Source organism: Chionomys nivalis, chromosome 20 (assembly GCF_950005125.1).
Source record: "Chionomys nivalis chromosome 20, mChiNiv1.1, whole genome shotgun sequence".
NCBI classification, from domain to species: domain Eukaryota; kingdom Metazoa; phylum Chordata; class Mammalia; order Rodentia; family Cricetidae; genus Chionomys; species Chionomys nivalis.
Genome location: NC_080105.1, coordinates 16,055,929 through 16,079,386, shown reverse-complemented (window position 1 = coordinate 16,079,386; position 23,458 = coordinate 16,055,929).

Below are 23,458 nucleotides of genomic sequence, written 5' to 3'. Positions count from 1 at the left end.
TCAATCAAGCCAGTTACGACATCCCTCATGGCAATACCCAAAGACTGACAGAATCCAAACATCTAAATAATCTTTAGATGTGCATGGAGGCTTGCTGTCTAAAGGATTCGAGTTGACAGTTACACTAACCATTACAGGTGGTAACTGCAACTGAAGCTGGCAGCTAGATTGATCAAATAGAGACAGCCATAAGGTAGAATTTTAGGAAGTTATACTTCCATGTAAGTTGTAGAAGGAGCAGTGGGCTGCGTTCCTGCCACCCGGCGCCCAGCCTCCTGGCTAGCTTATGCCCTGAAATAATTACACGGAAACTGTATTCTTTTAAACACTGCCTGGCCCATTATCTCTAGCCTCTTACTGGCTAACTCTCACACCTTGATTAATCCATTTCTAATAATCTGTGTAGCACCACGAGGTGGTGGCTTACTGGGAAAGATTCAGCATGTCTGACCTGGCAGCTGGCTCCATGGCGTCTGACCCAGAGAGGAGAGGCATGGCGATTGCCCCACTTCCCTCTTCCTCCCAGCATTCTGTTCTGTCTACTCCACCCACCTAAGGGCTGGCCTATCAAATGTCCAAGGCAGTTTCTTTATTAACCAATGAAATCAACACAAAACAGAAGACCCTCCCACATCAGTAAGTCATTAATCAATTGACTCTATTGATAATATTTAGACATCCTAGACAAAAGGAAGAGAATATGATTTTGATTGCCCTAATGATCACTGGGACAGTGACAGTCACTGCCTCAGAGGAGTTAAGACATGCTGGCTTCTTCTGGAATGCAAAGATGGTTCTTGCTACTTTAATACATATGTAGCCGAACTCACAAGCACAACCCAAAACAAAGAAAACAAAAAAATAAACCAAAACAGAGTTGAAACTAGATGGGTAAAGTTCTTTTTATATCCCTCTTTTGCCTGTATACAATCTAGAGAGGGGGGGGGGGAGGGAGGGAGAGAGAGAGGGAGAAAGAAAGAGAGAAAGAAGATCACAAACTTCTTACACGCAGCTTGCTCTAAGCTGTGGGTAGGCTACAGTGACTCTCAAAATCTGTGAAAACCTGCATAACACAACATGAAGGCAGGAAACAAAGAACTAAGGGCAAGAAGAGGTTCTGGAAAATAAAACGTAAAAGCTAAGAAGAAAGAGACAAGGAGCTCCAAATTCTATCCAAACATGCAGCTTTTCCATGTATCTACAAGAGAAAAATATGTACATATTCCAACCAGGCAGGAAAGTCTGAAATGATACTTTATCAGCCTCTGAAAACACGGACACAATTTTTGCATGCAAGATGCATTGCTTACTCAAAGAAAAACACCAGCATTCTTTGATGAAATGTAGGAAAATCAACAAACAGTTTGTAATATCCACAAGTTCCAGGATATGATACAAAATTATTCAAATAGGAAAAACCAGTCAATGGAGACACGAAATCCAGACATGAGATTCAGTGAATAAGATCTTCAGGTAGTTGCTGCAACTGTCTCATGAGACAAAGGAAATCAAACTCATAATTAAAAAAATTAAAAATATGGAAATCTTATGCATCTCTGTTGAGTTCCAGGTCAGCCTGATCTTCAAGAGCTAGTTTCAGGACAGGCTCCAAAGCAACACAGAGAAACCCTGTTCTCAAAAAATTAAAGCAAAACAAAACAAAAAAATTGGAAATCTCACTGGAAAACTAAAGAATACAGAAAAGCACAAATGGAAATTGTAAAAACCAAGACTGAACTAAATCCTGGGCAGAATGGTTTCAAGAGAATAATGAAAACAGGGAGCAGGTGAGCATAAGATGAAACCATTTCAATTACAGTACCAACACGTAATTGGGACAGTGTTGAAAAACGCACTGAACAGAGTCTCTGGGGTTCGTGAAACATTAGTAAAACGTTTAGCACACATGTGACTAGCTTCTCAGAAGGAAATGAGACAGAATGAGAAAAAACATTTTAAAGAAAAAAAAATAAGTGAAAATTCCAACAGTTTGATACAAGACACAATTTATAAACAAGGAAATAAATTCTGATCATATTAAAATCAAGTGAGAAACAAATAACCAGACACAAAAATCAAAGAGCAAGAGTAAATTTTGAGCATATGAAGTATAGACAGCAGTTCATGGCTTCCCTCTGAATTTCACTGAGATTTCTCCTAACAGTTTGAGTAACAAAGACATATTCAGACGTATTTGTCTCTACATTCACCCCAGTGTGAGACTCTTTTTTAAATGTAATTTACAATATTTTGTTTTCTTATTTTATTTTATGGAACAGTCTCTTTTTGTAGTTCTGATTGGTTTACAACTCACTATCTAGCCAAGGCTAGCCCTGTATTCTAGATCTTCCTGTGTCCATCTCTCTAGTGCCAAGATTGTCATTATTCCACTGGTGAATAACAAAGTCTGATAGAGATATTCGCACATCCATGTTTATTTATTTTTTAGAAGTTCTTTTCCATTTTTTATTTTTATTTTTTATTTATTTTTATATTATTTAATTAAAAATTTCCACCTCCTCCCCTCCTCCCATTTCCTTCCTGCTCCCCCCATCCCCCTTCCCCTCCCTCTCCAGACCAAAGAGAAGTCAGGGTTCCCTGCCCTGTGGGAAGTCCAAGGTCCTCCCCCCTCCATCCAGGTCTAGGAAGGTGAGCATCCAAACAGACTAGGCTCCCACAAAGTCAGTACATGCAGTAGGATCAAAACCCAGTGCCATTGTCCTTGGCTTCTCATTCAGCCCTCCTTGTCAGCCACATTCAGGGAGTCCAGTTCGATCACATACTCCATCATCCAGCTGGCCTTGGTGAGCTCCCATTAGATCAACCCCACTGTCTCAGTGGGTGGGCACACCCCTCCTGGTCCTAATTTCCATGCTCATGTTCTCCCTCCTTCGGCTCTTCATTTGGACCTCAGGAGCTCAGTCCAGTGTTCCAATGTGGGTCTCTGTCTCTAGCTTCATCCATCACCAGATAAAGTTTCTATGGTGATATGCAAGATATTCATCAGTATGGCTATAGGATAGGGCCAGTTCAGGGTCCCTCTCCTCAGCTGCCCAAGGATCTAGCTGGGGACTTCTCCATGGACACTTGGGAACACCTCTAGAGTCAAGTCTCTCGCCAACCCTAAAATGGCTCCCTTAATTAAGATATATGCTTCCCTACTCCCATATCCACCCTGCCTCCATCCCAACCGTCCCATTCCCCCAAGCTCTCCCCATCCTCCGCTTCTCACTTTTGTTTATTTTTTTCACTGTTCATAAAAGCTAATACACAGAATCAATCTCTGTTTCTGCTAACAGATGGACAAAGAAAATAAGATACATAGCACAGGGAATTTTAGTCAGCCATAAAGAAAAGTGAAATTTGAAAGGTAGAGGGTGGAAGTGGAAATATTATATTAAGTGAAATAATCCAGAATCAGGAAAAAAAAACAACTGCATGTTTTCTGTGCTGTTTGGATTCTAGATTTTAAATTTCTGTGTATGGGTATATGTAATGGGATCTAGATTATGAAAATAGAAAGGGGCCACAGTGAGGAAGGAGTCAACTCTATCCGTTATAATTTTTTTTCCATGAAACTGAGCACTCAATAATTTATAGCACCTTTCTAACATGTGCCACTCACTGCGTTTTATTCCTAGGAGAGAATTGAAGAAAAAAATAACTAAAAGTTACCAAGAAGAGCCCAAGCACTTTGAAAACAGAGAGCATGGTTCAGCCAGATGTGAAGCTCTAATACTAAACTATGCTAAACTATGTTTGCTAGGAAACGCAAGGCAGGCAAGCTGAATGTTGTAGTTTCTACTTGACCCCCACAATCACATAGGATGTGGCATTACTAGGGAGTGTGGCTTTGTCGGAGTAGGTATGGCCTTGTTGGAGGAAGTGTGTCATGGACATGGGCTTTGGTGTTTCCTATGCTTAGAATACCATACACTGTATCAGGTGACTTTCTGTAGCCTGCAAGATACAGCACTCTCAGCTCCAGCACATCTGCATGCATGCCTCCATGTTCCCTGTCATGATGATAACAGACTGGACCTCTGAAACTGTAAGAGAGCCACCCCAATCAAATGTTTTACTTTATAAGAGTTGCTGTGGGCATGGTGTTCTTTTCATCACAATCAAAATCCTAACTAAGACACTGAACAAATTAAAGGAAAAGCAATTAGTGAGTGTCTCTCATTGCTGTAAAAAAGATACTTGATAAAAGCAAGTTAAAGGGTTTATCATGGCTCACAGTTTGAAGGTGTGTCCCTCCTGTCAGGCAGGCATAGTGACAGGAGCTAGAGGCAGCTGGTCTCGATGTATCTGCAGTCAGGAAGCAGAGAGCAATAGGTGCTGGTGTTCTGATCATTTCCACCTTTGTACTTAGTCTGAGTCACAGCTCATCCTATACTGTCTCCCACAGACAATGTGGGGCTTCCCTGATCAACTAAATTTTTCTAGAATGATCCTCACAGATGCAACCAGAGGTATATTTCCATGGTTACTCTAAATCCAGGTAAGTGACAATAACTGCTAACCATCACAGAACTTGAAATTGAATTTATAAATGTCTACTCACTGCAGCTTGTTCCAAAAAGGATGTGTATTGGACTGCCCAATAAACATTCTCAGTCACCACATGGAGAGCAATGAGATTTTGTCTACTCTATATAACGTGCAAAATCTCATTCAGGTCAGAAGAAGAAAATTGTGTTTAAAAGACAACGCTAGGAAACTTTGAGAGCACAATGCTGAAAAGAACCCACAGGACTTGAGAGTGGAAGACTTCTAAAACAAAGCCAGGGCTAACAAGAAGATGATCCTTCAAGGACAATCCATGGAGATGTGAAAAGGGATTTAACAAAGTTTTGGCTCAAGTGGTTATGAACTCTCAACTCCTAGGTCTATGGTCTACCACCCACAGACCCACAAAAGCTCAGAACACTGTCAAACTCCAGTCCAAAGGCCTGAGAACAGAAGGTGGCCCTCTGGCTCTGTGAATTCAAACCAGCTCAACACTAGAAAGAGGACACAAGTGGCGGACAGTTTGGGTCATCATGCTGACTGGATTAAAGGACGCCTGAAGACTGTGTGAAGACACACAGGTGCAGAGTGTCACTGAGATTGTTTCCAGCTAAGGCGAGGACCCCAGGATGTGGGTTTGCATCCTCTGGTGGCAACAGATGAAGTCGAATGCAGTAAAATAACAGGTATCTCTCTACCTTTCTTCTGTCTTCTTTCTCTTCCTTCTCCTCCTCGCCTCTTCTTTTTTCTCCTCTTTTCCCACCCCCAGTTCTTCTTCCTTGAGTAAATGTGATTTCTGATACTGCTTATCCTGAATTTCAAATTCCCCTGGATTTTAGGTTCTACCGATGAGTTTCTTGGACTCGCCCAGGGACTCTCTGTGCTGGATAGTTTTATGTCAACTTGACATAAACTAAATTTGAGAGAATGCAACCTCATTTAAGAAAATGCATCCAGGTTCGTCAAACCTGTGGGGGTGGGGTGTGAACATTCAGTCAAGCTTGTTCCAGCCAGTTTTCTCCAGAGAATGAAAGTAGTATACAAAGAGGAAAATCTCAGAGGGCAAGAAAATCTGTAAGAAATGCTCACACTGGGTCTGGTGATAGTGAGAAAATCCCTTAAAGCTAGGACAGGAGATGAAAAGAACTATCTGATACCTTCTGATCTTACAATTGGTTGATTCTACTTCTCCATCAGGAAGTGAATTCGTCTCCGTGCTGAGGATGCCTTGTTTTTGTCAACAGTGTCAGTCCACCCAACAGTGCCACAATGGGTCAGCTATACCAGAAGCATCATGAAGAAGACTTCTTTCTACACATTGCCTTCAGTGCGAAATGGCTGTCTCTGAAGTGGGGGGCAGGGGTCCATGTACAAAGAGAGGTGGCGATCCTTCCTTAATATCCACTTTCTCCTTCAGGTGAAAACACCTTTTTTCTTCAGGACCTGCACTTACTGTTTGAGATATCTCTCCAGTCCCGCTTAGCAAGGGGGGTCATGGTAGACAGTTTCTGTACTTCTCTTCCCCTTTTTTACCCTCGTTTCCCACTCTGTTATAAACGTCTTGATTGTTAGTTTCTGTCACATCCAATGATTGTTTTGGTTTTTATTTCCTTTCTAACTGCCCAGTGGGCTCAGAACCCAACAATCCCTTCCTTTCACTTCTTTCTTTGGAGAGATAGACCAAAGGGATTGGCGTTGTGGGGCAGGGGGAGTAGAAGGCACATCAATAAAGTGAAACCACAAAGCAGAATTGAAAAGAAAATGGCTCCATAAGATTGGGCTGCAGACAACACTGTGGGGCATTTTCTTAATTTGTGACTGATGTGAGAGAGCCCACCCCACTGTGCATTGTGTTATCCTTGGGCTGGTGATCCTAGGTTCTATAAGAAAGCAAGTTGAGGAAGTCATGAGGAGCAAGCCAGTAAACAGAGTCCCGGCATGGCCTCTTCATCAGCTCCTGTCCCAGGTTCATGCCCTATTTGAGTTCCTGTCCTCACTCCTTTTGATGATGAATACTGACATGGATGTGTAAGTCCTATAAACCCTTCCCTTCCCAAGAAGGTTTGGTCATGGTGTTCATCACAGCCATAGTTCCCTGACTAAGATGCCCTCTGATGTTTGTGCATTCTGAGCTTTGAACTGAGGGTTCTGATTTCTTGGACTAGTCGTCGTGGCTGCTGGTTCTGTAGAGCAGAGGAACTTTTCACCTTCTGTGATCATAGAGCCAATGTCCTAACAGAGCTCCTCACATACACATCTACAAAGGCTTGGCTAACCTACCATGCTACAGTTCAGTCCAAAGTTCAGCCACAATTGCTAGTGTCTCTGATCCTTGCAGTCAGATAGTAGAAGTTCCTGGCTACTGTCAGGAAGGTCAGCCTGTCAATTTCATCTGACCATCAGTTGGCTTTAGGGGCCCCATTTATGTTCTATGAATTCAAATGTTATTATCCCCCAGAAACATTCTCACAGACACACCCACAGTAATGGCTGACCAGAAACTTGGATAGATCTACTCACAATGACCAACCACCACATTAACCATAAAGGAAAAGTCCGATAGAGTCAACCACATTAAAATTAAGAACTCCTCATCCAAAAACAACATCCCCAAGCAGTATAAAAACAAGCCACAAACTGCCAAAGGACAATTGTAACGTAAGCAACTCTCTTAGTCATCTTGGGCTGCTGTGACAGAATGTCAGGGACTGGGCAAATGGCAAGCACTCATGTTTCACAGTCATAGAGGCTGGGGGATCCACCATCAAGGCCCTGGCAGATTTGGGGTTTGAGACAGTCTCTCTCTCTCTCTCTCTCTCTCTCTCTCTCTCTCTCTTGCTCTCTCCCTTCCTCCCTCCCTCTCTCCCTCTCCCAGCCCCCTCCCTTTCTCATTAGTATACAGTTGCCTTCTTGTTTTTTGGTTGAGAAAACAACTCTCTCTAAAGGTTCTCTACCATGGGAGCCCCACAGTCTTGACCCTGCCTAACCAAATTACAGCAAGATCTCCTGCTACCACTGTATTGGGGTTAGAGTTTCAACATGTGAATTTTAGGAGAACATAAACATGCAGAGCATAACAGTGACCAAGTGAGGATTAATATCCAGCATATGTAAACAACTCCCATGAATCAACCTCACTCTTAATCAAAGAAATGAAATTAAAACCAGAAAGAGATAGTATTTCCTACCACAAATTTGCTAAAATAATGTCACGGGTTGGATATGGAGCAACAAATACACATCCTAGTGAGATCAACTCGTGTCATTGTTGTCAAAAATTATCTGGCATTCTAGGTACTAGCTAAGTGGAATGAGCGTAGAGCCTAATATTGGATCAGTCTGTCCCTGAAATGTACTGAAATTTGACATTAGGAAGATACCTGGAGACTAAGACAACATCTATCTTTATGCAATGAGACAAGTCCAGAAATGTTTTTTCTCAACAGTATTCATAATAGCCAAGATCCAGATCAGGCCATTAAGATGAATTTGTCAATTATTTGTCAATTATATGCAAGAATTGTATATGGCGGTGAAATTAAGACATAATGATTTGCCTTAACTACAATGAGGTACTGAATCACTGAAGAATGTGATGATGGTGATGATGATAATATCAATAATCATGATTAATGATGTAAAAATTAATACATAAATTATTTACTGTTATCAAGCCCTACATAATTCTTATCCTTATGTAATGTAATCCCAGAAAAAAAATCTAATCTGAAGAAAGAATGACGAATAGGTGTAAAATTTTTAAACCCAGAGACTCTCATTTCTATGCCAATTTTTCTTTTCTACAGTGAATAAGGGAAAGAAATGTCCAACATAGGGTTAAATAATGTCACATTATTAAATAGGATAATGTAATTTCAATGAAAAGGAACATAGGAGTTCATGTAAAAATTAGCATGCAAAAATAATTTCTCAAATGATACAACTGTATTGTGAGGCTATTGACTTGAAATAAAACTTTGAAGGCATGAAGAAGGGGAAAATAATATAAAATAAGAGAGTGGGTAGCAAAATTCACAAGAATTGCCCACCTCCAGGCTACTCCAATGGCCCAAATGAAAATTGTTTTGAAAACCAGTTATGGAAGTTTTCCTTAACAAGAAATGGGCCATGTTCCTACAAAGGGCACCTAGTTGAGGAAGAAATAATTGAGTATCATGAAGTTACCTTGATCTCTTGACAAATAAATTTAATGAAAATGCAATTTACATCAGTACTTCATTGCATGGGCAATAAAAGAAACAAGGAAGTCAGGACCATGAGGGGTGCACGTGGGGCCGATCTATTGGGAGCTCACCAAGGTCAGCTGGACTGCTACTGAAAAAACATGGGATAAAACCGGACTCTCGGAATGTGGCGGACAATGAGAGCTGACGAGAGGCCAAGGAGAATGGCACAGGAACTTTCAACTGGCGATAGATCGAGAGAGAGACAGAGACCCAAATTGGAGCAATGGTCTGAGCTCTTAAGGTCCAAATGAGGAGCAGAAGGAGGGAGAACATGACCAAGGAAATCAGGACCACGAGGCGTGCACCCACCCACTGTGACAGTGGAACTGATCTATTGGGAGCTCTTCAAGGCCAGCTGGACTGGGACTGAATAAGCATGGGTTGAAACTGGACTCTCTGAACATGGCGGACAATGAAGGCTGATGAGAAGCCAAGGACAATGGCACTAGGTTTCGATCCTAATACATGAACTGGCTTTGTGGGAGCTTAGCCTGTTTTGATGCTCACCTTCCTGGGCCTGGATGGAAGTGGGAGGACCTTGGTCTTCCTGTAGGGCAGGGAATTTGGACTGCTCTTCAGTATCGAGAGGGAGGGGGAATGGACTGGGGGGAGGAGAAGAGGAGTGGGGATGGGGGAGGGGAGTGGGGGGAGGGGGCAATGTGTGGGAGGAGGGGAGGGAAATGGGAAATGGGGAGCAGTTGGAAATTTTAATTAAAAAAGAATAAAAAAAATGTAAAAAAAAAAAAGAAATAAAAAAAAAAAGAAACAAAATAAAGTTACTAAAATTTAAAAGATCAGTGATTTCAAATCCTGGAGGAACGGAAAACAGCAGCATAGCCAGATCTCTGTGATCTTAGAATGCCACTCACCAACTCCACAAGCTTTCAATCAACCATGAAGACTGACATAGAGCTTTGTGGGGGTAAACACATATATATTTGGTTATCATGATTTATAAAAATATTTTCATCAGTAATATTCATAATAGCCAAGATCCGGATTATCCCAGTGGTCTATCTATATTAAATATAGATAAATACTAAATATTAAAATAGATATGTTGGGTATGTTATGTACGTGTGCTAGAGTTTTACTTGGTGGTGATAATAGAACTCCATTTAGCGGTTACAGGAAAACAGTTGCTTACCTTCAAATGACTAAGTTCACAGTTTTTTTTTTCCATAGCAAGCAGGACTAGGTGGAAAGAAGAGTACCCAGGGCTGCAAATGCCTGTCACACAAGTTTGAAGGGAAAATTATGATGAAGGGAAAACTATATTATGTGTGGAGTACAAGTCATGAAGTTGAAAAGAAGAAAAGAAAATGAGGGATTATGGAGAAGTGGAGGTGGAAAAGAGTAACAGAACACATGAAACATGAAAGTAAAAAGGGATCCACTGAAGGGGGGGCTACAAGAGGCAGGGAAAGAGCAAGAGGGGAGACAGAGAATGACAAATGTACAAAAATAAAGTATGCATGTAAGTGTGACCAAATACTTTGTGTGCACCCAAAAAGATGAATATGGTATGTACTCACTCATTAGTGGACTCTAGCCATAAACAAAGGACATTTAGCCTATAGTTCACAAGCTTAGATAAGCCAAATAACAAGGTGAACGCAAAGAAAAACATATATAGATCCTCCTGGAAATTGGAAGCAAACAAGATCGCCAGGCAAAAGTTGGGAGCATGGGAGTGGAGTTAAGGATGGGGGTGAGGTTGAGAGAAGGGGAGGAGGGAGAGAGAAGAGAGAAGGGAAAGACTGGGGAGAGCTTGGGGGAGTAGGAGGGTAGAGATGGGGAAAGGGCAGATATAGGAGAAGGGAAGAAGTTATCTACATTAAAGGAGCCATTTTAGGGTTGGCAAGAGACTTGTCTCTAGAGGGGATCCCAGGTGTCCATGGGAATGTCCCCAGGTAGGTCCTTGGGCAGCAGAACAGAGGGTTCCTGAACTGGCCTTGCCCCACTATCACACTGATGATTATCTCAAATATCACCATAGAATCTTCGTCCAGCAACGGATGGAGATAGAGACAGAGACCCTCATCAAAGCAATGGACTGAGCTCCCAAGGTCCAGTTGAAGAGCAGAAGGAGGGAGAAGATAAGCAAGGAAGTCAGGACGGCAAGGGTTTGGTCCATCCACTGAGGCAGTGTGCCTGAGCTAATGGGAGCTCACCAACTGAGACTGAATGAGCATGTGATCAAACCGGACTCTTTGAATGTGGCTGACAATAGGGGCTGACTGAGAAGCCATTGATAAAGGCACTGGGACTTGTTTCTACTGCATGTACTGGCTTTTTGGGACCCTAGTCTATTTGGATGCACAGCTTCCTAGGCCTGGATGGGGGCGGGGGCTTGGATTTCCCACAGGGCAGGATTCCCTGACCTCTCTTAAGGAGGGATGGGGAGGGAGAAGGGGGAGTGGGAGAGCCGGAGGGGAATGGGAGGAGGGGAGGAAGTGTAAATTTTTGAATGGAAAAATAAAATAAAATAAGGAAAAAAATAATTAGAAAAAGAAGAAAAAGATTTTCATAGTTATTTTCAATAGATCAAGGTATGTATTTGTGTGTATGTGTGTGTGTGTATACACTGAAGAAGACATAAAAGTCATGAAGAGCAAGCATTTGTTGACCATAAATACAGTCACAAAATTCCAACATACAAAATATGAGCCAGAAAAGAAGGTAGTTCTGCAACAATTTTACTCAGCATCTGGAACTCATTTCCCCCAATAAATTGTATATGACAACATTGAAGCAATGCAAAAAGGAGTTGGATGGAGTTTTTTGTCTATAGACTTAATGTGCAAAGAGAGCAGGAACGTCTATCGGGGAAGGCGGTCACAGCAGGACATTCCTCCAAACACATGTCCTTGTGTCCTTGACAGTCACCAAATAGATTCTCTGGAATGCCATCTCTTAGCATAGTGCCCAGGACAAGGTTGCTGTTCCACACATGGTTACTCAATGATATCAAATGCAGTCTGCACATCCTAGCTCCCTCTAAGCCATCATTAATCTTTGGTGCGCTGTGTCAGTGCACTTAGGGAGATGAGAAACGAAAGCCAATAACCTTTATCAGACTGCAATTCCCAAAAACAGTTCTTAAACTTAATAAAAATATAAAGTGAGGCATTCACCCTCACATGAAAATGATGGAACTGGAGAGATGGTTCAGTGGGTAAGAGTGTAAGTGTGAGGACTTGAGTTCAAATTTCTGGAACTCAGAAGAGAGACTGGCATGGCTGCACATGCCTGAAACCCCACCACTGGGGAGTGGACACAGGCAGATCCCAGGAACTATCTGGCTAACCAATCTAGCCTAAATGGTGAGTTTATGGTTAAGTGAGAGACCCTGTGATACACCAGAGCACAATACAGAAATATTCTCATTATCCTCCTCTGGCCTCCAATACATGTGGAGGCAAGCAAGTGTAATAGGTGATTTCTCTCCCTGAATAACCACTCTGAGGCTTAATACCACTTATAAGGCTTGACCAATGACTCAGGATTATTACTAGCTAGCTCTTACATTTAACTTAGCCCATATTTCTTATGTATGCTTTATCACATGATTTGTAGTTTGTTACCTCATTTTCTATGTGTCTTGCTTCCTCGGTGACTGGCTGGCATCTCCTCTCTGACTCCACCATTCTTCCTCCCAGAGTCCTTGTGTCTGACTGTCCTACCTATACTTTATCCTGTTCAGCTATTGGCCAGTCATCTCATTTATTAAGCAAATCACAGCTACATACATTCACACAGTGTAAAGGAATATTCCATAGCATGCAACACACATATACAACACAACACACAAAATACACAAAGAACATACACTACACACACAGCAAAATATATACATTACATACACAACATAATACATATGCACACAAATAAAACAAAGAATGTCTTGGGGACAGACACTTGTTTTGTTCCCAGCTGCTCAGCCCTGAAATAATCACACAGAAGCTGAATTAATTAAATCACTACTTGGCACATTATCTCTAGCTTCTTTTTGACTAACTCTTATATTAATTTAACACATTTCTATTAATCTGTGCATCACCACGAGGTCATTAAGGTATATGTTAGTTACTGTTCTCTTGCTATGAAGATGCACCATGACCAAGGCAATTCTTATCAAAGAAATCATTTCACTGGGTAGTTGCTTAGTTTAGAGGGTTGGTCAGTGATCATAATGGCAGGAAGCAGACAAGCTTGGTGCCAGAGCAGTAGTTGAGAGTTTTATATCCTGATCCACAGGCAGAGACAGACAGACAGACAGATGGGTAGACATGTAGGAAGGCAGACAGACAAGGCCAAACATGGACTTTGAAACCTCAAAGCCCACCCGCAGTGATACACCTACTCCAATAAATAGTTCCCAAATAATTCCACCAACTGGGACCCAAGCATCTAAATTTATGAGCCTCCAAAGAGAGGCCATTTTCATTCAAACCACCACAGCATGTTTTTGGAAGAAATGTTAGTAGTATCAAGTTCTATTATTCAATGGGAGCACACAGAAGGTACTGAATAAAATCACCATTATAAATATCTTTAATTTTTATTTCAAATAGCCATTTAGTAGAGAATTTCACAGTGCCACATTTTCTCCTCCTTCACTAGATGATTGTTTAATAAATTTATATTTACCAATCAGTTGAGTTTTCAAATGATCTGAGACTAACATAAGTTGCAAATATAGTCCTACTCCTCTGTGGAGGAATAAAATGTATGAGACAATAATACTTGTATTCTCCCTCTACCATTCTCTTTTGTGTGAAATGACCCAAGAAGGCATCCTTCCTTGAAAATTGTTCAAAATGCATAGCTACAATGCTAGAGCTGACAAAATCTGTCAACCAAAGGAGAAAGACCAAACCCTATAAAACACTATGACATGATGGCTTCAGCAGACATGCATGGAGAGGTCTCAAGGTATTTCTCCCCTACTCATTCCAGAGATGTTTCTACCCTTCTCCTGAACCACGAAGAATGTACCATGTCTTTGCCACATTTCTTCATTGCTCCTCCAAAACCCACTCTTGCAATTGTGGGGAATAACAAGAACCAAAAAGGTCTTGAGGTCCCTTGCTGTCAGTTCATATAGGAATCAAAGTTTAGAGCCAAAAGAAAATAGAGTCTAAAATGCAAAGTTTTCACTGTGACATGTAGTTCACCCACTGGGAAGTACAATGAGTCGGAGTGCTTAAAGCTAAATGCTACACAATGGGAAAAACAGACAACAAAGCAAACTTTCTCTTCATGGAATTACCACAGCAGAGGAAGGAAGGGGACTCAAAAAGTAGATAGAAAAGAGTGTTTCCTCCCAGTGACTTCCGTGGTTCATTTTCTAATTTTGAAAAAGTTCAGACCCACACAAAAGTCAAGAGTAGTGCAATGAACAATGTGTGCCTTCTGCTTCATGCATCAACTGTGAGCATCCTACCTCTGTAGTACCATCTCTCTACACAGAGATAGACATCTGAATGTCTGTATCTTCCCAAACTGCATGATGGCATCGTAGCCCCATAGGGAAGGTATTGAGAAGAAGGGGCTCTGATCTAGTCACTCTTTTGAGCAATAACCTTGCGTAGTTTCCCATTACCTCACAGTGCCAAGGGGCTACAACCTACAGTGACTGAAAAGATGGACCATGTAACCAGATTGCTGGTTCATGTCAACGTTTCTACAGCCATTATCCCTTATTCCCAGGATACATTTCAAGACCCCTGTGGACACCTGAAAGAGCAAGCAACGTGGAATGAACTATGCATACCAGGGACTTTCAGTTCTCACTCGGGGAATCCCTTTGAGGCTCCTCTGGCACACCTGAATTGTCGGCATCACTACTTTTGGTACATAGGGCCAATACTGAGAACAGGAAGGACTGCCTGAATGGAAGTGATGAGATTCCTCAAAACATCAAGAGCTGATCTCAGACCTTGGATTGACGAGTGGGCAGATCGTGTACACACCGTGAATGCGCTAGACAATGCAGCGATTCACATGCCAGGCATGATACGTAGGATCTCCTGCCCCACTGAGAAGGTACACTACTTACAGCCTGCATGTGATTTCTGGAATTTTACACCATATACATAAAGAGGAACTACCAAGCTTGTTAGCCCACAGCCCTGGATATGCTTCTCAACATTCTGGTACCTCAGCTTCCCTATATGTAAATGAGAGTAATGGTAATACCTATTTTGCAAATGTCATAATGAAATGGGCAAGTCTATGTAGTACACATGGATCAACACCTAGATGTACTTACAACGTATAACTTCTCACTCTGTGGGAAAACACTCCGTTTATCTCCACAGACTTATTTTTAAAGAAACATCTAAAACTCCTTTGCATGATTCTAAAGAATTTTCCCGTTTGCTATAAACTATTCAGTCTGTTGCTTTCCCTCTCTGATTGAAGCTTTTTGAGGTAAACTTGAGTCTCTGCCTCCCTGATGTGTGGTGCTGTGCTTTCTGCCTGTGGAAACATCTCGTCCCACCTCAGCTGCCCAAGTCCTCCCACCTTGGTCACCCAGGTCCTCCCACCTCAGCCACCCAGGTCCTCCCACCTCAGCCACCCAGGTCCTCCCACCTCAGCCACCCAGGTCCTCTGACCTACCTCAGTCCATCTGAATAGCTCCACAAAATGTCACTCAGATCCCGGAGAATTAGTTCTGTCCATGACTCCTCTCTTTGGGAATTTATTTTCAATTCTATGAAAACACCTACCTGACATTCTGTTTCTAGTTTTATAACATCGCGTTATTTTGGGGCTAGGGATAGAACTCAGTTTGTACAGTGCTTGCGTGCATGAGACCACAGGGTCATCCCTAACACTGCATAAATGTGGTGGTAGACAGCAGTAATCCAAGCACTCAAGAGGTGGAGATAGCAAGATGGGAAGTTCAAATCATCCTAAGCTATGTAGTCAATTCGACAACAGCCTTGACTGGAAGAAGAACGAGAAAGGACAGGGGGAAAGAGGGAGGGAGGGAGGGAGGGAGGGAGGGAGGGAGGGAGGGAGGGAGGGAGGGAGGGAGGGAGGGAGGGAGGGAAGATTACCTAGATTGTTTATAATTATGAAGACGGGACAACACTTTGAGAACTCAGACCTCTGTCCACTGATGTCCACGCCTTTCCCAAAGCATTGTTTCATTCTGATGGCATGGAGCAGATAGGATTATGTTGTTCAGAGCATATCTACTTCAAAATTGGATTATAAGTTCCTACAGGAGCGAATACAAGTTCATCCATTTTATTTAGCCTTTCACAATAGTTAACAGAGGTCAGTAGACATAGCAGATACTAAATATATAGAGGGAGGGTCGACAAGTTCTGCAAACCCTCGCACACAGCAAGCCTGATCCAGAACAGGACAAAAAGAGGTTGAAATTGTACGATATCCTTTATAGGCCTATCTGCTCCTTTTAAAAATGCTTCACCTTTATACAGTTTAAATTAAAAGAAACATGATAGCTTTCTTCTTTGAATAAAGCCAGGAATGCTGGGAGCAAGCTACACATTTTAATTAGATGCACAAGGGGAGAATGTGGCTGTCATTCAGCACAAGCCCACTCGCTAGCTGGCATTAACTCCGGTGGGAAATGGTAAATAGACACATTCCAATTCTGACCATCTGGAACTATAGGAGGCTTCTCAATGTGATTTGTGTTGCAAGAATTGTGGTCAAGAAAGGACATGCACACGACGACTTGGATGCACTCCAAAGCGTGGCCTTTTGGACAGAAAAACACGTAATTCTAGAAGAAAAATGTGAACAGAGTGTTTCTCCCCTTTGCCCCAGATCTATTTCTTGGAAAGCTGTCTGGGAACGCAAAGCAAACCCCCATGTATCTACTGAGATTTTTAACCTCCTGTTCAGAAGCGGTTGGTATCTTCTCACTGGGACAGGAAAGTGATCTATCAACAACAGCTTTATGTGCTGCGGGCATTGTGAGGACATGAGACCCAACGTCAGCTTGTCTTTTAGAGGCTAGACAAAACCATAGTAAGTAACAAATAGATGTTTTCTCGCCGATTCCAGTCTAGTTTCCTCAATCGCAAATATATCTGACTGTTTCTATATCTTCTACCTTAAAATTTAAACCTGTGTGGGCTGGAGGTGTAACTCAGAGGGTAGAGGGTGTGCAAAGTTCTAGGTCCCATCGCTGACACCAAACCAGAGGTGATAGGACATGCCTGCAATCCAAGCACTTGGAAGGTAGAGGCACAGGGAGTGGGGTATCAGAAACACAAGGTTATTCTCAGTCACATCATAAACTGAGGCCAAGATGAGATAGAAAGACTCTATCAACAATAAATAAATAAATAAATAAATAAATAAATAAATAAATAAATAAATAAATAAATAAAACAAGCAAATAATAAGCCTGCAGTGGTTCACAGCAGTGAAAGTACAAACTGCTACTAGTCATGCAAGCCTTATTATGTTTGTAGATACATTGAGTAATCATAGCCTCGTTGATTCCTCATGGCAAACCTAGCCTTATGTTTGTCTTACTAAGAGAGATGCTGAGCACAAAATGTTGAGACTTGGGCTTAGGATATAGTTCAGTTGTGGCATGCATAACAACACAAGACCCTGGGTTCAAGCCTCAGTACCATCTTTAAACAAGAAAAAAAAGGGTAAAAAGGGCCTTTCTGAAGTTCTGAATCTAACAAGTGGTGGCCCTGGAGTCAAATCCAAACCTCACTGTTCTTACCAGCTATTGCCAGCTATTGCTTCCACAACCACCAATCAACAGCAGAAAACAAAAATCCTTTAACTCGAACTGAGGAAGACACGCAAGCAGTCGATGGCAACTGTTCAAAGCCCTCTATTACAGACAGGTGTCACGAAGCTATTGTCAGTCATAAACAATACACCTTATTTCTATTAAAATTCCATAGGAGCTCACAAGACACATTCTAGACTGTCCCTATAAATGGGAGAGCCAATAAAACTTTCTTCTTACCTAAAGAATCGCGTCCAGTATCCACAACCTCTACGAGGGTTCTTCTTCTTCATGCCACTAAGGAGTCCTTACTAGTTTCCTCCCCATCTCTCTGGAGTCACACTCATTCAAAGAGCATTTCCAGGTCCTGTCTTAGCTAGGGTTTCCATTTCTGTCAAGAGACACCATGACCAAGGCAACTTGTACAAAGGAAAACATTTAGTTGGGCTGGCTCACTTACAGTTCAGGGGTTTAGTCCATTATCATCATGGTGTAACATGGTGGCGTGCAGGCAGACACGGTGCTGGAGAAGTAGCTGAGTGTCCTATATCTAGATATGCAGGCAGCAAAGACTGGTGTGTCTCACTGGGTGTAGCGTGAGCACATATGAGACCTCAAAGCCCACCCCCACAGTGACACACTACCTCCAACTATGTCACACCTACTCCAATAAGGCCACACCTCCTGATAGTGTCACTTCCTTTGGGGGCCATTTCCTTTCAAACTAACATACCCCTTCACAATCCATACACACAGTTTCCAACTTTCAATGCCATCTAAATGCTATCAATTGTCAAATTTGTACCTCCAACCTCAATCTCTTTCTTGCACTCGAAATGATACAGAATATTTTTCTTTGAATGGGCAAATGACACTTGACTCTTACTATGTCTGTTATAGAACTGTACTTTGCCCAACATACCTCTTGTACCTTGGTCTTCCACCCTCACTTGAGAGCTCCTCCATCCTTCGGCTGGTCAAGAAGAATTCTCTGCAGTCACACTCAATTTCCGTCTTTAGGCAATATGTTCCTCGTAAGCCATGAGGATATCTTCCTGACTTCAAACCCCATCCTGAGTCCTATCCACCTGGACTATCCAGGACCACACTATTATCTTTCTCCTGGATCGCTGTTCCTCTCTGCTTGGTCCCTAAAGCCATTTTTCATACCAACACCCTACAAATCAGCCTCCCCTCAGAGTGTTCAGTGGCTCCCCGGCTCTGTCTCGATGTCTCAGTGGACTGCAAGGGTCCTGCATGGCCAACTGCCTCCATGACACCCTCAGCCTCTGCTCCTTCCGTTCCAGCAAGACTTGCCCCTCATCCAGATGGCTGAGCTCATCACAGTTTCTGCTCCAGGACCATAAGAGCCCCCACCCCATCTCTGACAAGAATGAACAGGCTCCAGTGCCCATCCAGCTCTTCCCTTGACTTATTTGATGCTCGAATTCCTATTTCCCGATGCTCAGGGAGTGCCTCCACATCCCCGCACCATGCTAGCCCTCTCCTCTCCTGCTCTATTTTTCACGATACGCCTTGCCTTCTCATTTGCAATGAAATTAACTCTTACATTGTCTAGATGCTTCAACTGAAAAACACCCTATGCTGCCAAGAGTCAGTGTCTGTTTGCTTCACTATAGAACCCCCCGGCACCCAAACAAGGACCTGTTACAAATGTTTGTTGGGTGAATGATTTGTACAAACCATCAATGTTTGCTGAATAAATCAAGTCAAACTCCCCAATAAAACTCAGCTGCCTTCCTCTTTTTGTGGCCATTCTCATATTTTAATTAATTGGGTTTTGTTAAGGGTGTGACTATTTATTTAATATCCCTATCTGCCTTTGTCAGATGATAAATAGCACCACGCTGGTGACAGCCCTCATATCGCTGAGTGCCCAACAACACTATACAGTAACAGGGTACAGTAACAATATACAGTAACAGTATACATTATAAAGCAGAGGCTAACTGATGTCTGTTGACTGAAGAACTGAACTACAAGGCAATGGGATTGGACTCCACACAAACTATATATAAGAGAATCCCGATGAGACAGTAGTCAGTTTCCTACCTGCCTGTGAGGGCAAGGTCACAGGGAGTTAGTTATGACTGCGCACAGCGAGACACAGATGTTTAAGCAGAAGGCCTTTGTGTTTGGGTTTGGATGGAGTTCTCTATTTTTAAATCCTTCCAGTCTCTCTTTACGGAGTTGCTTACATCTGGGAGGCAGTAGAAGTTCTCCAGGAAATAAAAAAGTTAGAAAAAAAATGAAGTTTTATAAGATTGTTTCAGCTTATTTCAGTTTATAAAACTAAATTGTTTGGGAGCCAAAACACTAAAGAGCTAAGATATATTTTCCCTCTTGAGAGTAATCCAGCGGTATGCATTTTTAAAAATAGGTTCATATAGTTTTTCTCCTAACACACAACTGCGCCTCTCCAGAGTCTTTTGAGCTAAGAGCTTGTTTTGTTGCTGGGAGAAACGCTTTTTCCAATGGTGCTATCCTGCCATCTAGTGGTCTTAGGATGTATTACTCACCTGAACAACTGAATACCACTTCCCAAGGCAAAATCCCTAAGAAACTGATCTCAATTTTTTCCCCTTTAGTGGAGAGAAGGCTAGCAAAATTCCAACAATTTTTAATTTCTATGTTTTATATATCAAATTGTCAACATTTTGAGCCTATATTTTGTAATAAATCACTATAATTGGACTTAGAAAGGAATTTCTCTAGTTAGGAGATGGTGTCCATTGATTCTCCTCAGCTCCGGTTTCACAGCAAACACAGACTCCAGGTCAAGTGGGCCTCGAGCACTTTCTCCTCACCACTGTGAAGGGAACCTGGGATACAAGGGGGCGGGGCAAACTTAACACTATATTTTCCATATAGGAGTGTGCGAGCCCAAGTACTTCTGCTTCGTTTCCAATAAATTTGTGTATTCTTTCACTCAACTGACTCAACACTTAATTTGGCATAAAATAACAGTTTTTACTTGATAGCATAAATATGAAACGTCTGTATGTGGTTTTCTCTTCTTTAGAAATCAGTATGGTGGTTTCTCAGAAAATTAGGAAACCATCTACCTCAAGACCCAGCAATACCACTTTAGGGTATATACCCAGAGAATATTCAATCATGCTACAAGGACATGTGCTCAACTATGTTCATAGCAGCATTATTTGTCATAGCCAGAGCCTGAAAACAACCTAAATGCCTCTCGACCAAAGAATGGATAAGGAAAATGTGGTACATTTACACAATGGAGTACTACACAGCAGAAAAAAATAATAACATCTTGAAATTTGTGGACAAATGGATGGAGCTAGAAAACATCATATTGAATGAGGTAACCCAGACCCAGAAAGACAAATATAATATTTATTCATTCATAAGTGGCTTTTAGACATAAAGGCTACAATTCGCAATCCCAGAGAACCTAGACAACCAAGAAGACCCTAAGAAAGACATACATGATCTAATCTACATGGGAAGTAGAAAAAAAAGATCTCCTGAGTAAATTGGGAGAGTGGGGATCATAAAAAAGGGTAGAAGGGAAAAAGGGGAGGAAGGGAGGGAAGAGAAGAAAAATATATAGCTCAATGAAAACAATTTTTAAAAATCCTTCCCCATGCTCCTCCTTCACAGCAATCTCGTTTGGCTCAGAGATTGCTCATTGCTAGCAGCTAATCAATAAACCATTGAATAATAATTGGCTTGAGTCTATGGTGTTTTCCTAAAAGTCACAAACTCCATAACATTTGGAAACCCCAGCGAGACTCCTAGGAAACTCTAGACTCGAGGTTCAGGGGTCTAAGATAGGCCCGAGAGATAAAGCCCAAAGCAGAATTGATAGGCCCTGGGAAGCTCACACTGCAATGGCCCCACATTTACAAATTGGAAGCCAGAAGTGCCAGCAAATGTGTTTCTGAAGTTTGGACCAATTGGTGAATTGTTCTGTTCTGTTTTGGACATTTGAACAGACAAAAGGAGAGATGTGATGACATCATAGATACAGTCTCTAGGACAGAGGGGACTACTGTCCTTCTGGTTTTGGTGTATGAGTGAAGGTGGGCACCATACGTCTGAGTTCATCTGGCTTTTTGTTTAGTGTTTGTTTGTTTGTTTTCTGATTGTGTCACTGTATTGTCTTTTCCTGTTCTTCGTTGTCTGTTGGATTTGTGTTATCAAGTTTTGTTGCAGAGTTGAATTGGGGATTTGAACTGAGCACAAATTGCCCCTGAGCTGTATGCTACACTTTCAGGATTTTTCAGAGTGCTGCTCCTGGCTGCCTCTCTACTAGCTCCCCCATGGAGCTTGCTAGCTTCATCCCTGTCCCTCTCAAGGGTCACTGAAGCCCCACAGGTACACCAGGTGCTTCTCCATGCCCTCCTGTTTACAGTTCTTTTCCCTGTCACTGCTTCTGAAGAATGCCTCTTTCTTTCTTTTTCCTATTCATTCTGTCTTCCAGCTGCCTCCTGTCTCTGGCCATGGAGCTCTGACTGCAGCCACACCCCCACTCTGGTCTGGGACAATGTGGGCACCCCTGACACCACAACCCTCCCTGACACCATCAGCCCCTGTTCTGCCACCTGCTGCTCACTGTACTGCTGCAGCTGCCTGAGCTCAGAACTTCTTGCCTCTTGGTCTTCTTCCTTCTCTGCTTGCCCTGTCTCTCTCTCTGGTCACTGGATTCTGTTTTGCAGGGATTGGGTTGTCTTTGGAGTATGATTAATATTAAAATACTGCTTTATGCTGTTCCATCTTACTAAAAACTTGACTCTGGAGTTGAGGTATGGCCTTCCTCTTCCAACCCATGCATGGTTGTTTAAATTTTCCCTCCTAAATCTCTGTCCTGGGACAGAATGCTGTCTGACTCAAGGACAAAGAGAGAAACAAAACAGCCCAAGAAAAAACACTATCTGCTGTAAATGCTATAAAACAGCTAAAATATAAACTTTCTGGGCCTTAAGATTTGTAAGTTTATTAGATATGATTAAAAACCTACAAAACAAAATTCCATTAAAAAAACTGATGCCAATTTTCCTGAGTTCCTATAGTTTATAGTTTTCTTTTTGTTTCATTTTTAGTGTAATTTATTGAAATATTGTTTTTAAATTTTTTATTCATTTCACATACAACCACAGTTTCCCCTCCCTTCCCTCTCCTCTCCCAATCTTCCCCCAACCCACCCCCATCCACTCCTCAGAAAGGGTAAAGCCTCCCATGAAAAGTCAACAAAGCCTGGCAGTTCAGTTGAGGTAGGACCAAGACCCTCCCCCACTGCATTGAGGCTGAGTAAGGCATCTCACCATATTGAATGGACTCCAATGTAGCAGGGCTCATGGGCTCATGTACCAGGGATAGGTCCTGGTCCCACTGACAGGGGCCCCTCAAACAAACCAAACTACTCAACTGTTACCCACATGCAGAGAGCCTAGTTTTGTCCCTGTGGCTTCTCAGCTGTCAGTCCAGACTCAGTGTGCTCTCACAAGTCTGGGTCAACTGTCTCTGTGGATTTCCCTGTCATGCTCTTGCTCATAGAATCCATCCTTCCTCTCTTCAACTGGACTCCTGGAGCTCGGCCTGGTGCTTGACTGTGGATCTCTGTATCTGCTTCCATCAGTTACTGGATGAAGGTTCTACGACGACAGTTAAGGTAGTCATCAGTTTGATTACAGGGAAAGGCAAATTCAGGTACTCTATGCACAATTTCTAGGAGTCTTAGCTGGGAACATCCTTGTGGATGCCTGGGAATTTCCCTAGCACCAGGTTTCTCCCTAATCCCATTATGGCCCCAAAACACAAAAAGATACAAAAAGAGAGTTACAGACCAGTCTCTCTCATGAACATTGATGCAAAAGTACTTAGTAAAATACTGGCAAACAGAATCCAAAAACACACATATACATGGTGTAGGAAGTTCTGTTTGTGTGTTCCTTTCATTGGTTGAATA